Here is an 18,039-nt window from a genome sequence, read left to right as displayed (position 1 = left end):
CTCCAGCTAATTTTCCTCCCTTTCTAGTTCATTAACATATTTCCCATAAACTGAATAGGAATTAAAAGAAAAATCAATTTGGTAAAACATTTGTTGCTGGGAGTTTACTTAAGAAAAAACATCTCTTTCCTCTTCTTGAATTCAAATTTGAGTTAGGCCCTCTCTCTTCATGCTCTTCCTATGGCACTTAGAGTATATTATAGCTCATTCCTAGATTATGAACTCTGCAAGTAGATTTTTTGCATGTCTATAACTGCCCTTATATTGCCTGGGACAGGATATTCCTAGTACCTTAGGTAATGCTTGACACGCATCAGGCATTTACTAAATGTAACAGGTATTCAATGTTTGCCGAATCAGGGAACCCTACCACATCATTAACTTTCCTCTTTTTTTTTTTTAACTAATTGAGAAACAAAACTTAAGTGACTTTTCCAAAATCACATCAGTTTTGTTTTTGAAGGGACCCAACAAATCACACTCCTCGTTTCCTTAGTTCTGAACCATTAATGAAGACAAAGGAGTCTAAAAATAGAAGCCAGAATGTTATCTTTATTATTAAGATTGAGTTAAAGAACATGGTCTAGGTTTGTAAGAACCAAGGGCTTCCTAATATAGAACTCTAAAAGTAGATGTTCCTATCATTCTCAGACAACGGAATTGGAGTGCACATCATGTAAAATATAGAGCAGGGAAGAGAAACCAAAATGACTTATTCCTTGGCAACTGGATTGTACACAGAGGAAGAAATAGCTGGCATTTTGACACTCAAGAACAAAATAAGCCACTGCATTCTCCTAGACAGTAGTATGCCTGGGAGTTAAGAAAAATCAGAAGAGTTGCCCTAGTGGAGCTCCCTCTACAGGGAAGGAAATGCAAGGAACAAGTGTTGCCCAGCCGGCACCTTACCAACCAGCACAGAATGTACGGTGCTCAGACTCCTCTTCTAACACCAAGACTTCTCTTAATATATTTGCCTTCGTAAAATGATTCCGCAGATTTGAGAAAAAGAGTCAACCTGACTTCAGAGGTCTCTCTAGATTTGAATGGTGACTGTTTGGCTCTTATGTTAGTGTAGCAGTGAAGTTTTTAAAGACTTATTATATACAAAGCCCCACATTTGGCATGTGATAGAAACCACACAGAGAGCACAAAGACCATCTAGTAAGATATCACACACACACACACACACACACACACACACAAAATCCAACTTGGAGCATTTCTGACCTGGTGCAAATACAAAAAAAGACTGGAAATGAGGGTTGGGAACAGAGAGAGATTAATAGTGGGGGAAAGGAAACTTTTTCCTAAAAGATTTTCAGCTGCATTAGTGCAGCTACTTGCTATTTTCAGAAATAAGGAACAAGAAAATTTGTTCTCTGGGTTGTCAAATGATCCTTCCAATTAGCCCTGAGTGCTGGTCAGTGTTTTAACAACAGGCTCTTGGAGCCCTGATTTGTAACGTTTGCTGATTTCTAGCATTCACTGATTTCAGTGGTGTAAATATTCTAACCATAGTCCATTTCAAGCTCCCGCAGGACATCAACAGTGCACAAAATTCCTGAAAATTTAACACTCGATTCTCACCAGTCAGCGCAGGCTTGGTCCAGAAAGATGCCTAGAGAAGTAAAGCTCCACTGGAAAGGGTACAGATGGCCAGTGGAGGGATTCAGCTCTGTAATGTAGCAGGTGAGACAAGACTCTTGGGAGTCCATAGAGTTATCCAGGGAAACACACTAAGGCTTGGCTTGGGAAAGACACTGCATTCGGGCACACTCAATAACAGTTGAAGAATGGGTTTAGGCTCAAGCTGAGGGGTAATCTTACAGCTTTTCCATCATTTTCTAATTCCAGACATTGGAAATAGGAAATTATTTAAACAAATAAACAAGTAGAAAGAGCTATACCAAGAAGAGACATTCTCCCTCGATCATAGCAGTACTGATCTCAGCTACGATTCTAACACTGCTAACGAGAACTTCTAGTTTTTACTTGTCAACAACCACTGGTTACTGGATGCTAAGACTGACAGAAATAAGGAACAGCCAAGGTAATTAGTAGAAATAATACACTGAACATTTCAACTGACCTCGTGCTGAGAATAAAACTCATAATTTACCGCCAGTGTGTAAAAGGACGAAATGCAAGCATTTTCCATACATAAAAGGCTTATATATGCACAGAGGCACAGGATGAAACTTTAATTTTAATAGTGGGGGCTTTTTGGGGTTCTAACCAATTGTGGATCTCTTTGTGGGTGCACAGTGACTTTTCTTAGGTAGTTAATTAGAGACGGTGTCTGACTGAGCACAATGGAAACGTGAAAAAGTAAATTAAGATTGAAAAAACCTCTGATGACAGAAGAGATTACAAATGCTATTAAAGATTGAGCAGTAGGAGGGGGTAATGGAATGCAAACTTTTTACAGTTCTTGGATATTTGCATACTAGATTCCTATTGTTTATACCTGGAAATATGGGAAGAATACAGAAGGCAGAGGAGGAGAAGGCTGTTGCTGCCTTGTGATTTGATATTATCTTTCCTCAACAGTAATGAATTGCTCTTTCATTCTCTCTCTCATGTTTAAAACATGGTCAATAAAGTCCTCTTAATTTGGAAAATCTTTGGATTATTCCACCCTTGCGAATGCCCACCTTGCATCTTTTGCAGGTGGACCTTTTAAATCTGAACTCCTCTGAGAAGTCCTGTACCACTACAAGGATTTATTTATTGTAGAGGCTTTTCAAAAGGTGGTTAGACTTGCAAGGTTTTCAGGTCAACAGGTCACACCCATAAAGCCTGGGCTTTGGAGCTAGACTGATGAGTTCAGATTATAGCGCTGCTTTGGCTGCCTGTAGGAGCTGGAGCAAGTGATCTAATCTCTGAATTTTCATCCCCTACCCCCACTTTGTAACTTGATAGTAATATGTTGCAATGTAATCCTTGTGACTTAATAGTAGACAGTTTTTGTTTAATCATTTGTCTAGCCCAGTGCCAAGACCAAAACAATTGCTCAACAATCATTGAGTATCCACCCTTCTTCTTAACTTTTCAAAATCTATTTTCCTAATATCTAGTACTACTTCACCTAAAACTAGGTTTAATTCTGTAACTACATGTTCTTTAACAACTGTTAGCAATGCTTTAATGATCTAAGGCAGATGTGAAAAATGTATCTGAATCCGCTCCCCTCCCTCAACAGGGAGTGTTTGGTGGGGGACATTGGTGGTGGTGGTGGGGATTTTGCAAAGGCAAATCCTCTCCCACCACTGATCTAGAACATCAGCTGTACTGGTTGTTTTCATCTCTGAGTAAAAAACAAATCACCAACTAAGCAAGGCAATAATTTATCAGATATTTTGTTTGAGGCAGAATGGGGCTTCAGCACATGTCTGAATGTTGGCATCTTTCCACTGATAATACAGTTGAGATTTTACATTAGAACAGAATCACATTACACCTAAAATGTATAGGATTTTTTTCAACCTTATGGCTTTCTCTATTTTTATTATTATTCAAATATGTCTAGGAGGGCTCTATCTTCAGATTTATTCTAGAAAATTTTGTATTTTCTTTTTTTACATCTCCTTTTCCTGTTTATTTCATTTACTTCTTAGGCAAAGTCTTATTTAAATGCTTATAGGTTATCTGTCCCAACTTCAAGAATCAGTGGTACCCCCTTTATGAGAATATTTACCTGTCAAACTTAAAGCAAACTTTGAAGGGCGCCTGGGTGGCTCAGTCATTGCCATCTGCCTTCAGCTCGGGTCATGATCTCAGTGTCCTGGAATTGAGCCCCGCATCAGGCTCCCTCTTCTGAGGGAAGCCTGCTTCTCTCTCTCCCACTCTACCTCCTTCTGTTCCCTCTCTAGCTGTGTCTCTCTCTGTCAAATAAATAATTAAAATCTTAAAATTAAAAAAATAAAGCACATCTTGTATCTTCTATTGTATATTGACATAACACCTATTTGAACCTCTTGGTGCAGCTCTTTTTTCATTCTTTTTTTTTTTATTCTTCTGTGAAACACTACTCAGTCCTTTATTAATTCATGATATAACCAATGTCGACCACACAGCAAGTTTCACAAATTTACCTACTTCTCTTTCTTTATTAATGCCATCCCCTCAAATTCCAGTTTATAAAATTACTTCACTTAGAACTAAATCTATTTCTAATTCTATTGTTTGGTACCCTACGTGAGCGGGCAGATCTACCACATTCTCACGTCTTAAACCCTCTTGTTTATTTTCCAAAGTCACAGCATAAAAATCAACAAAAAGAGAAATTATGGTACAGCCTGCCTCCTCCTAACCTTTAGCTTTGTAACAGGACTTCTGACTTGCCAAAGGAATCAATGAGAAAAGTTCTCACAGTATCATTTAGTCAGTCAAACTGGCCAGTAGCCCATGAGTTTTATAAATTTCACTGGGCTCTCCAGCAAATCTCCGATATCTACTCAAGAAATACCCCACTCACCTTTCAACAAGTCGTTTCAAAACTGGATGCAGCAACCTTGTGTGCCTCCGCAGGAAAGAGATCTGCTGAGGTCTGTCCCTGTTCGTTACATTTGCAGGCGCCTGTGAAAGTTCCTTATTAGTCTGATTCTTAAGAACAGACTGGCTCAGAGTCTTCCTCCTTCCCCTCAGCCTTATTCTTCCATCCAAAAGCCAGTGAAGACACTGGTCTTCATTCTCTACCACCCTAGCAGAGGATGTGGGTTTCTTTTAGGCCTAGCTTTAGTTGGATGACTTACTCTGGCTTATCTGAAGGTAGCTAGTGCTTACTCACAAGTAACTTACAGCAAAGAAGATGACTCTCCTTCCTTCAACCCGCTTACCCAGCAGCCAGACTTACCTTTATAACGTGTTTAATTGTCGCCCACCTGAGGCAGAAATCCCACGAGCCTCTAGCTCATTAGAAGACTGGCCTCAGTTGTGTACAATCAGTTGTGCATATCACTTCAATTTTTGCATGAAAGATGGAACAGAAATATATTTAAGTCCCCCATCGTCACACATATCAAGAAAATCACATCGCGTACACTTTTTTTTTAATTTTTTTTATATTATTTTTTATTTTTTATTATTATTTTTTTTTATTTTTTAAAGATTTTTTTTTATTTTTCCATTTGACAGAGAGAGATCACAAGTAGGCAGAGAGGCAGGCAGAGAGAGAGAGGAGGAAGCAGGCTCCCTGTGGAGCAGAGAGCCCAATGCGGGACTCGATCCCAGGACCCCGAGATCATGACCTGACCCGAAGGCAGTGGCTTAACCCACTGAGCCACCCAGGCGCCCCTCGCGTACACTTTTAAAGCGTATAATGGTAGCCAAACACTGGATCGGTTCACTGAGGAAAACAGGGAATTTACCTTTAAAGACTGGTCTCTTAAAAATAGATAAGATGTTGAGCTATGCAGTTTATCACTGGCACACAGCCTGGAACCTAAAACAGATAATGTTGCAGACAAGTAACACTTCATTAAAAATTGAAAATATATTACTCACATCAGTAGTATGCTCCTTTCGGCTTCCTACACTGGGTGTGTAATCTCCATGACAGTGATCCCAAAGAAGGAGGCTAGGGTGCATTTTGCCGACCAGGAAATTACATGAGCTTCTGATGATATTTTTCCTGCAAATGGTTTATAAGAGAATAGCCAGGAATTTGAAGCAATGGTTTGGAAAGGGCATTTAAGGCTCTGAGGACAGGCAGACTAGCAATCTCAGACACCTGACTTGCACAAGTTACTAGTCTGAATTGGGATTTAAGTGAAGATTTCTGTTAGTGGACATCCATTGCCAGAGATGTGCTTTTCCTGTGTGCTTTTCCGGGCTCGTGTTTTGGGGGTTATAACTGGCATGAGTCACTCTTAAATGAGCCAGAAAGAGTGCTGCAGAGAGAGAGACTTGTACTATGAGCTCAACAGCAAAATAAAACCAATAGCAGTGTCTCAGGGCTGTTTTCTTAGAGATTTATTGGGCCTTATTAAATTTGGAAGCAGTCAAGAAGAATATAACAGCTGTTGTGAATCTCAAACAAAAGCAAAACAGCCTCTTCTCTGTTTTCCTCCTATGTAGCATCCCTGTAAACCAGTAAACTGTGTGGGCAGGATCGGTCTTACTTGTGCTTACCAAGTGGAAAACAGTGTTTACATATACAATGTGATACAAGTAAGAATTATCCAAGAGATTTGTTTTGATTTACTTCTCAATTCAGGGAATTTAGGAATAGCTTATATAAAGTAAAACTAAAGTAAAAATGAATAAAAAATAAGAAAAATAAAATAAATTAAATAAATAGATAAAAATTAAAAACAAAAAGCTTTACAGAACGTGACTTCCACAAAGCCAAAAGACTTTGGAGTTGTTTTCTTTGCTATCTCTGTTCTTCTCCACACACTTAAATCTTCACTAAGCAATTCTAAGAACTGATTTAAAAGTATAATTGTGGGGCGCCTAGGTGGCTCAGCGGGTTAAGCCACTGCCTTCAGCTCAGGTCATGATCCCAGAGTCCAGCATCAGGCTCTCTGCTCAGCGAGGAGCCTGATTCTCCCCCTCTCCCTCTCTCTCTGCCTGCCTCTCTGCCTACTTGTGATCTCTGTCTGTCAAATAAATAAATAAAATCTTTAAAAGTGTAATTGTGATATACAGAAACAGATATTGGTATTAATTTGAACTTAGGCCTCAGGAAAACTGGAAACGCTAAAGCAAGCTCCCAGTTAACCTATTTGAGAGCAAAGGTCCAGGTGCAATCTGATTTTGAAACAGTAAAACAAAACAACAAACAAAAACATCACAATGCAAACTTTTGCTTTGGGTATTTTCCTATATAAGGAGTTCCCAGCATGTGACCTCATGGTAGGGTGGGGGAGGAGAATCACCTGGGATTTTAGGGGAAATTGTTCTTAATCATATCAGCATAACATTAGCTAATAAGGAATAGTGTTTTTTCAGTAACAAATTTGAGTTTAGCCTAAATATGAGAAAAATGAGTTTACTTGCTACACCAAGCATTTACAAATGAAGGGTTGAGATGACTTAACAGATAATTAACAATTACAAGAAGAACTTCACCACAAGAATTAGTATTCTGGGCCAGCACATGAGACTCACTACTCGCTTTGATGGAAAAGTAATCAGGGAGGTGCCTTCAGTTTGAGGTCTTAACAAATAAAGAGTATTTAGGAGAAGATGGATTGAAATCTTATGTCTGAGTTTCTTTTGATGCAATCCTGTGGCTATCAGCTTTATGAGCCAACATCCACTCAGAAGACAAAAGTCAGACTTGTTATTTGAACTGCGAGATTTACCATAAAGAATGTTTAGCTCAGGGCGCCTGGGTGGCTCAGTGGGTTAAAGCCTCTGCCTTCAGCTCAGGTCATGATTCCAGGGTCCTAGATCGAGTCCCACATCGGGCTCTCTGCTCGGCACTGAGCCTGCTTCCTCCTCTCTCTCTCTCTCTCTCTCTGCCTGCCTCTCTGCCTACTTGTGATCTCTGTCAAAGAAATCAATAAAATCTTAAAAAAAAAAAAAAAAGAATGTTTAGTTCAGGTATTCGAAAACTCCAAAGTCAAAGAGGGAATATGAAGGCATCAAGGAGATAGTAACAGCAGGAGCAGCTACTACCCCTAGGCTAGGGAGGGAAGAAATGGGGCTAAAATTTGTGTTAAAAGTTAGAAACTTGGAGATTGAGGGAGAAAGACAACTATCATATGATCTCCCTAATATGAGGAAGTGTGATGCAACATGAGGGGTTAAGGGGGTAGGAGAAGAATAAATGAAACAAGATGGGTTCGGGAGGGAGACAAACCATAAGTGACTCTTAATCTCACAAAACAAAGTGAGGGTTGCTCGGGGGAGGGGTGTTGGGAGAGGGGGATGGGGTTATGGACATTGGGGAGGGTATGTGCTATGGTGAGTGCTGTGAAGTGTGTAAACTTGGTGATTCACAGACCTATGCCCCTGGGGATAAAAATGCATTATATGTTTATAAAAAAATTTTTTTTTAATTTAAATTAAAATTAAAGAAAGAAAGAAACTTGGAGACTGAGAGGCACCAGAGAGGGTGGGCTTGCTGAGTCCCTGGGGATGCTGGGTCTCTGGCCAGCTGGTATCAGGTCAAAGAAGAGACTCTGCAGCCAGAACCTAGACTTTGGGAAGGAGGAACCTGTCAGCTGGTGATGGTATCTCTGACAAGGTTCAGTGAGGCTGGTTTGGGGAAGTGTCAGAAAAATAGCAGACTGAAACACCTGTTGCTATTAGGAAAAAAAAATACATTGCTTCTAGAGTGAGGAAGCATTGTTAGGATAACAATGACAGGTGCAAAACATAAAATCAGGAATAGAAAATATATGGGGGGGGGATATATGGGAAGGAGCCTGTCCCTTCTGCTCCACCCAGGCTCCTGGTCTCTCTCTAGTGCCTCCTACAGGCCAAGTGCAGGAGTTAAATGCAGTTTACAAGAATGCAGTTTACAGAATACCAACCCCAGCTTCCCAAAGCTCCCAGTGGCCATGTGGGCCTAACGCTGCCAGACCATAGCTTAGTAACTGACCTGGTCACTGTAACTTGATAGAGATTCGCTGAACTGCTTCCCCAAATAAGGTACTTTTTTGAAAACAGACATGTCTTAGATCTCTAACTTGTTCGCCTGCCAGAGGTTCACAGCTTGTATTTTTTACTGATATGATAGAGTAATTCAACACTGAACTTGAAACTGCAGGGGAAAATGTAAGAACATTGCTGATTTGTTCCAGGAAGTGAGTGCATTCACACTCAAATTGTTCATGTGGATTGGGCCAATGTCCACTGGAGACTCCATTCACTTCTACTGCTAAACTTCCCTGTAGTCAATGGAACCACGGTTACTGAAGAAATGCAGAGTTATTTACTGGAAATGCAGTCAAAATTTGGGGAAGATTCACAGTCTTTGAGCATGAATCATGTTTTAAGTTTCCATGATTGCTTCTAGAGTGTGAACCTCTGTGTGTGACTGAATAGTCAAGTATCTGCCATATCATTTCAAGATGATTTTATTCTGTCTGGTAGAATTATGTCTATCAAAAAGACAGAGTATCCTGCAACTTTGAATATAGACAGTGTAAGTACAGAAAATTCCAGAACGATTCTGTAATTGTTGGCTATATAACTATTTTTGGCTCTATAAAAGTGTGTTCTCTTTTTAAAATGATGAAACTAAATCTTATAGCCATCTGGTCATTATCCGACTAAAAAATAAGGCATGCCCTCAAAATCTTGAGAAAAGTTTATTTTATTAAGTATCGAACAGAATTTTGTTCTGGTTTTGCAACTTCAATAACTAGCCTTAGAATTCCTTTTATATATAAAAAGTGAACTGTTTTTGATGAATTGTTTTTATGTTTCTGTAAAAAAATGTATTTGCTGTACATAAATAGCCAGAGTGATGGACAAGTTCACAGACAATGCCAAGCCTTTGAGGCTACACGTGTTTCAGAACTCAGAAGTTTTCCAATTTAAAAAAAAAGTAGTATGGCACAGATACTCAAGTACCATTTGAAAATTCACATTAACTAACGTCAGTAGACTACGAATAGTCTCATGTCTATGCATACCAAATCAGGGTTTATTACCATGTAGTACCAGATGAATTTTAAGGAATCTTTTGATTTTTAGAACATGTCAGGTTTTGGAATTATAAATAAAGAGTTGTGTTTATGATTACTGTCAAACAAGATATCTACATGTCTGGAAATTGGTCTATCCAATCATGTAACCTCTAAATATGACCTGAGAAAGCTTCATAAATGTCATTTTTTAACAAACAGAAAAGACTTTAGCATGTTTACATGCAAAAGAAGAGAAATTGAGATTCAAAATTCAAGGGGTAGAAGTAATAGATGTCATAAGAAAATGAAAAATAAAAATAGAGAGATCCTTTTGCTTCTTTCACTTAAACCATCATCTGCTGAGTGACTTCTGTATGCCAGAATTGTGCCAGATATGGAAAATACAAAGACAAATAAGCCCCAGTTCCTGCCATCCAGAGGCCTCCAATAAAGTATGAAATTCAATAAAGTATGAAAAATTATCCTAGAAGGAAAATCCATAGATGTACAGTGGAACAAAGAGGATGAAATAATTGATTCTTTTCAGAAGAAAGAGTCAAAATATTTCATTGATAGATGATACTTGAAAAATAAATAATTATTTCTCAGGTTGGATGTGGGAGAACTGAAAGGAAGAAAATTACTTTTAGATAAGAGGAGTTAGTGAACTGTTAGTGCAGTTAGTGCACATGGTTGTGAGACTGTGTGTCATGAGAAATGTAATCAACAGCATAGATAGAGTCCTCGATATCAATGCAAAACACTTTTGAGAGCCTACTGTATGGTCTACTTACACTGTACAATATGGTAGTCAGTGGGCATTTGTGGCTATGGCACACTTGAAATGTGACTTTTGGATAAGTAACTGAATTTTTAATTTTATTTAAATTTCTTTTTTTAAATGTGTTTATTACTTTACTTATAATAACCATAATAAACCCATTATATATTCACAAACTACATATCTGTTATAAAAATAGCAGTATTTTCCAAACTACTTTGGGATATCCCACCCTGAGATCATTTTTACTATGCTAGTAGACCCATTTCCTGGTTGAAAAAAAAAAAAGTGGAGGGCATCTGATGGTGGGCCTTAAGTCATTTCAGTTCAACAAGGATGATAGTTAGAAAGAAAACTGGACACATAGCTTAGAAAATTTAGGACACCTGGAACACATGAAGACAATTAAAACTGACAAAGACAAACTACATACTGTAACTATCTCCCACCATATCTAATCCCAAGCTGAAGGAGGAGCTCCAGCACATCCTTGTCGAAGAGATGAACCAGCCTTTGTGAGTTTCAGTAAGTAGCACGTGGAGCCTTGCACCAACCTGGAGAGACATGATCAGCCAATTTTTTTTTAAATTTATGAAATATCTATTAATAGGTACAGAATTGATAGGCCATAAGGTAAAAACGTTTTAGACTTTGCAGGTCATGTGGTTTGTAGTCACCTAGCCCTGTCATTGTAGCATGAAAATAGCAGAAGACAATATATAAACAAGTGTGTCTGGGTTCTAATACAACTTTATTTACCAAAACAGTTGGCATACTGAATCTGGCCTGTGGGCCACAATATGCCAACCATGCTTTGGAGTATAATCATAACTATTTTACATTCATATTCCAAATCCCACACAGATTCGTCTAGTGGTCAGCACTAAACTTAAAACATACAGAGAAAAGATGTCTAGGATATGGAGCTCCACATTAGGTATGTTGACAGTACAAAATCACCAATCCATGTTCTCAAACTGACTGCAATTATCCTGAGTTACTCCTATAATTGGGGGGGGGCCAATAACTCATCAACACTATAAAAATATACCTGTGGTATATAGATAGACACTATTCATGTCTTTACGGCCCAGGGGAGTTTGGTAAATGCAAAGGAGAGAGCATGTGCCTGGCAGCATCACGGAACTTTTCATAAGGAATGTCATAAGAGTGATGAACTCTTCAAAGGACTCTGCCTTTCACAGGATAATTCCCATTGGGATAAACAATTCAAATGGGAATCCTTAATTCAAAGGTTTTTGAAGAATGATATTTTACCTCATTCTGTCCCATATAATGTGTATAGTTCAGTGTTTTTAAAAAATAATTTTTTAGTAGCACAACACTTTCTTCAGATGAAATCTTAATCAGAGGTGGGAATTAATAAAACATAAAGGGGGGCTTCTATGGGGAACTGTAAAGAAATAAAGAGATTAAAGTTGAACACCACCAGTTGAAACCATGCTAGAGATGGGGGAGTATTTGCATTACAAAGGTGGCTATTCACTACAGGTCTTACCGATTTTCTTTTTTATATAAGTAGAATTTTAATACATTAAGGTACATCTATGTGTTATTATGAGCACTCCTCTCAGCCTATCCTGTACACTGGCTGTATACTTGTATATGTGAAGCTCAAACTCATGACCCTGAGATCAAGAGCCACACACTCTTCCAAATGAGTCTGCCAGGTGCCCCCATAGTTATTCTTAACCCTAATATTATCCTTTGGTCTGATAACTCAGGCTACCTTAATATCCTGGGACATCAAGATAAAGATATTCCCACAGCCAGATTTTCATTAATACTCTCCAAAATGGGGGGCAGTTTTAATGATATGTCTAAAAACTATTATTTCCTATAATCTCTAGGCATGAGGGGTACATCAACAACAGTGCTGAAGGAAGAACCATCCTTAAAAAAAAAATTCAGATATTGCTACAGAACACAGATCACCTTCTGAAAAAGCACCTAAAGATCTGAAAATTCTCTCTCTGTATCCTCTAAACACCCAGTAGATCTGCAAGACAATTTGTTTGATTGACAAGAGAGAACTATTTCAAATGCCAGTGGGTACCCTTCCAGCAAACAAGACTACAACAAGAATGTTTTTCCCCTACTGCTAATGGCTAATCCTGGCACTGAGCCTTTGGCTGCTGCTTCCCAACATGGGTATCCTTTTAGTAAATGTGCCTGCCACAGCTTGCCTCAAACGGATATGGCGTCAAAATGCAGAGAAAAGAAATGAGTTTAAGAAAGAGAAAACTGGGGGCGCCTGGGTGGCTCAGTGGGTTAAAGCCTCTGCCTTCGGCTCAGGTCATGATCCCAGGGTCCTGGGATCAAGCCCCATATCGGACTCTCTGCTCAGCAGAGAGCCTGATTCCTCTTCTCTCTCTCTCTGCCTGCCTCTCTGCCTACTTGTGATCTCTGTCTGTCAAATAAATGAATAAAATCTTTAAAAAAAAGAAAGAAAGAGAAAACTGGTCTCTATTAGCCTCATATCCATTAGGGTGCAGGGTAGATTCAGCTGGAAGGGCAAACAGGCATTTGCCCAGACAGAAAGTCCGTTTGTTCACTATGATAACATACAAGCTTCTGAAGACGAGATACCCTAATTCTCTAAGCCCCATCCATGTTTAAGTATAGAGTGCAATTCTCTTTTATTAGTACTTTTTTCTTTGTGGGCTTTTGATCTTAAGAATGGAAATACTCAGAAATCAAGGGCAACAAAAGAGCCTAACCAACACGGAGCTTATATGGCAGTCCATACCCTAAGATGAGAGCACAGTTGACAACAGAGGTCCACATGAGTAAGCAGAGCTTGGAGAAAAATGCCCTGCATCGTGATTCCACAGCATTTGGCCAAAGATTGCCTTTGGTCTCATGATCATAGCTGCTATTTGAAAACCCTGGTGCAGTTCTTGACTGTGCCTCCTAAGCTTAGAGTCATCTCAAAGCCTTTCCTCAAAGATAAATATAAAGCGTTATTAACCACCATCCAGAATGATAGTGTAAGGCAACCAAGAACATGATAAGGACTACCTAAGTCCCCGGTCTAAAAAGGCCAGTGTTCTAAAAGAGGCTTTGCAATATTTTCTGCATAAATTAGTGACACAATGAGTATAATATTAAAATTGGGTCAAATCTAACCAATACTAATCAGGTAAAACTAATACATGGTCATAAAAATTGGAAAAATAAATATGCTTCTTTATGATTTCAAATGTCTGCAAGAAATGGTTAAATGATCTCGGGAAGGAATATTAACTTTTAAAAATAATATATGTCAGATGTTTACAAAGGTTAGAAAATTGGTACTTGTCATACCAGAACAGGTAGGAAAATCAGAAATATGCACACCACCCAAAAGCACTATATTATGTGACTCTGGCATTCTTCCACCTAATGTATAATTAAATTACATTAGGCATTTATTGAAGCCCACTATGTACCCAGCATTGAAATAGATGCTAGAAATAGAAATACAAGTGACATTTATTTTTTGCTTTCAAAGTGGAGCTCATAATTTAATGGAGGAGATAGAACTCATTGAAGATTGAATACAAAGATGAAATTCCTGTTCGGTTGGGCTCACTTGACCCTACTATGGAAAACCCATCTTCCTTATTAGGCCACTTTGGTACTAAAGTGTTAAAAACATCATGTGATGAGTTATAAACAAAACAGTATGAACCAAATACTCTGGAAATGTTCCAAATGACATGGAAAGGTTTCACCAAGGTCAGAACAACTGAGCAGGGCCTCAGTCAGTGAAGAGCACTTACTCGGCTAAGAAGGAAAGAAGGAAAGGGGAGATTGGGTCAGCATGATCTATGGAGATTTGAGAGTATGTCACATCTGAAGAAAGATAGCCCATTGTGAACAACAGCTGGGGATATATAATAGGGATGGGGAAGTGGGAAGTAAATAAAGAATTGCAATTAGAGCATAAAGTAGCTAAATAATCTTTGACCTAATAGGTTTCAGTGATGTAATAAATCTATCTTCTGAACTTTATGTTTTTAAATTTGACAATGACAGAGCTCTTGGTTTTATTTAGAGTCCTTGTTTTCCTAAATACCTCCATGTTTATATCCATTTCACAATAAAACAAACCATAAAGGATAAATTCATAGCTACTCATCCTGACCAATGCATCAATAATACTTTAACATAGAGTTCAGTAATTATATGTTTAAAAAAAATAGTAAGAATTTGAAGATAAAAGTTCATGGACCTTTGCGGTGTATTTCTATCTGGAAGGTTAAAACAAGGCAAGTGTTAGGTGGAAGGGACTTAGAGTAAGAGAACAATAGTGAGGGGTGCCTGGGTGGTTCAGGTGGTTGAGCTGCTGACTTCATTTCAGATCACGTCAAGATCTCCAGGTCCTGGGATGTAGCCCCATGCCTGGCTCCATGCTCTGCTCTCTTTCTTTTTGTCCCTCTCCCTGCTCACTCACACACTCTCTCTCTCTCTAATAATAAATAAATCTTTTAAAAAATGCTGAAAATGGAGAAAAAGAGATGACTCAGAACGGTGCTTTAAAGTAAGAATCAAAATTAGTATAAAGAGAAGTAGATGCCCTACACTACAAATTCTGGGAGAACAGAACTCCCTCCTGCTACTGGACAAGCTAAGACAAAGTGAGACAGTCGTTTGCATGAGCAGTCCTCACCTCCTTCGCCACCCTTCTGTGTTTGACTCTGTTGGGACATGACAACCTCTCTCTGGCTGGCTTCTTGTTAGATTCTGCCACTCTGAGGTACTGGTGGATATTGGAAGATGAAAAAGAGGGGAAATAAATCTTTTTTTTTCTTTCAAGCCTTCCTTTCAAGAGCACCTTTCAGCACTTCTGGCACCCACAGAGTCGAGTCTCTTTTTCGGTCCTGGTTCCAGTGTTCACATGCTCTCAGCAGTCCTAAAACCTGGCTGCCTAGAACACCCTTAGCATCACTGGTCCTGGCTTCTCAACAATTGCTCCATGGTTCAAGCACTGATTAGGTTCAAGCACTTCCTTGGGTGCCAGGCCTGTTTTGTACACCAAGTCATAAGGTAGAGAAGTGTCCCTGACCTCTAAGAACACACCCCCTCTTCTCCTTTGTTTCCCAGACTTAAGGACATAAGCTTCATTCTGCATTCATCTCTGGATTACATCAGCTCCTGTTTTTTGTTCTCTGAACTCCTCAACACATTTGTAACCAGTCACCTAAAACACCTCTGTTTGAAAAACAAAGCACTTTACTGACTAGACCCTAAATTATTCAATCCTTGTTAGCAACAGTCAGCCCACAAAACAGATTCACCAAGATTAAATTCTTAGAGTGAGTTCCTGAGCTATGCGACTTTAAATGCAGAGATGTCATAAATCCCACAGGAAAACTGGATACTTATAATCTATGGCATGCTTTGGATTCATGATTTCTTAAATTAACGACTGAGATTATTTGAGATCAATTGCCTATAGAAGGCAATAATTTGGGAGAACAGTTGGGTGTTACATTGAGTTCTTATGGTAGAAATGATTTTACGTACTGTGGGGTGAAGTGTCTGCTTTTGGAGAGTTTACAGAAATAAAATCATAATCACAGGGCTTTAAACTCCTAGAACAAGACATCATCAAAAAGTATCCCTGAAAAAAATCACTTATTTTTTTCAGTGCCAGGCAGATATTGGATTATTTATTATTATTATTATTATTATTATTATTAAAACCACTAATCTCTTGCTGAAGATAGGGTAACAAATTTCCCCAGGCAGTTGCCTTGTAAGAGGGTAACTGTTCTCCTTAAGATAAGGAGAACACCCATCATTATCTCTATATCCCTAACTGGAATCTTTTTGCATATACCCCAATGGGAGCAAATACAAAACCTAACCCAGGAAAAAAGAAACACCAAAATAGTTACAACATTTCTCTAATTCTTATCAGCAGATACCTGGAGAATATGGAGGAAATAAATTCCAAGGGTGGTAAGCCAAGGAGAATAGAATATAATAATGCATGGAACCAGGTTTTTTACTCTGGATACACTTATCTGAGATACTGAAATTAATGGGTTAACTTGAACAACTAAAAATGTTCTGATAGTTGGCTTTGTTAGTTTACTAAACCAGGACTCAGTGGGTAACCTGTATTTAATTTCCCTAGCATAGAGAAAAGAATCCATAAACCTAGACAGATGGAAATGTTAGCATGGATTTACTATATATGATCCATCACATTTCCTCCCTATTTCTTAAGGGGTCCCAAAAGACATTCATTTTCTTAAGCATTAAAAAAATGCTTTATTTTGGAGAGAACCAAATCATGCAAAAGCTCTGTGTGTCTGTCCTCTGAAGACTAAAGATGATAATGTTGAGAGATACCCCACTGACCCAAGTTTCCTGATTTCAATGGGAAACAAGAACTAAAGAGACAGAGGCCAAATAACAGTGAAAAGATGAGTTTACTTTAATGAAACGGGCAGAAGGAAACAATGACAATCAGACAGAAATCTCTATTTGGATAGAAATATTTGGTGGTAGTTAAAGAACTATGGTGTTCTTAGGAATGAAATAAGTAGATTTATTAACCAATCTATATATCTAAAAACAACTCTAGGAATCCAAAATGCCACTGTGGTACCATTTGTCAAAGTAGGAATTTATGAAGCTAGATAATATACAGAATTTGGACCTAGATTTGCCTCCTTATAATATGTTCAGATACTCATAGTTATTTCTTCAGCTCTAGAATATATAACTGAAATGGATCAGTAGAATTTTCACATTGACTCCCTGACCCCTGGAGCGAGACACCCCAGAATATTAAAACAAAAGCAATACCTTATTTTCATGGAAATTGACAAAATTATTGTTATCATTGAAACCTTAAAAACTTTTTTTTCTTTTTTTCCTCCGTCCTGCTGTGTGTGGCTGACTGTTTCTGGCCATGTCTTCTCACAAGACTTTCAGAATCAAGTGATTCCTGGCCAAGAAACAAAAGCAGAATCATCCCATTACCCAGTGGATTTGGATGAAAACTGGTAGTAAAATCAGGTACAACTCCAAGAGGAGGCACTGGAGAAGAACAAAGCAGGGCCTATAAGGCATCACATGTCATGAAATGACATACCTAACTGGCATCACGTATTTTATTAAACTGTGTGAAGATCATGTGTTCTATCCTATCACTCTGTAAATATCCTTCCTACCTGGCCAACAGACATGTTTTATCAGGGAAATGATTTTTCTGCTACTATGCCTTTGCACCAATAGGTTGGTTTGGTATTAAATTTGAGAACTTTTAGTCCTAAAAAAACAAACAAACAAAACGAACAAAATAAAAAACCTTGAAAAATATTACAGTGAAGGACGCCTGGGTGGCTCAGTTGATTAAGCAGCTGCCTTCAGCTTGGGTCACGATCCCAGCATCCTGGGGTCGAGTCTCACATTGGACTCCTTGCTCGGCGGGGAGCCCGCTTCTCCCTCTGCCTCCACCTCTGCCAGTGCTCGTGCGCACTCTCCCTCTCTCTCTGACAAATAAATAAATAAATAAATAAAATCTTTAAATAAAAGAAATATTACAGTGATGATATCTACCAACTCCCAGTATTCACATATGTACAAGGGACGGGTGGATGTTGAAGAATAACTATAGATTATGATAGATTTGATTATGTGCTGGTT

General features: G+C 38.6%; 1 pseudogene across 1 annotated transcript; it reads left to right on the top strand.

The window, feature by feature from the left end:
• Positions 1 to 17,302: 17,302 nt before the first annotated feature.
• On the top strand, positions 17,303 to 17,458 carry LOC309867665 (large ribosomal subunit protein eL39 pseudogene; annotated as a pseudogene). Its single transcript has one exon. The product of its transcript is annotated as a large ribosomal subunit protein eL39 pseudogene (transcript).
• The last annotated feature ends 581 nt before the right edge of the window (positions 17,459 to 18,039 follow it).

Source organism: Mustela nivalis (genome assembly GCF_964662115.1).
Source record: "Mustela nivalis genome assembly, chromosome: 6".
Classification (NCBI taxonomy): Eukaryota; Metazoa; Chordata; class Mammalia; order Carnivora; family Mustelidae; genus Mustela; species Mustela nivalis.
This window is presented reverse-complemented; position numbering and strand designations above follow the sequence as displayed.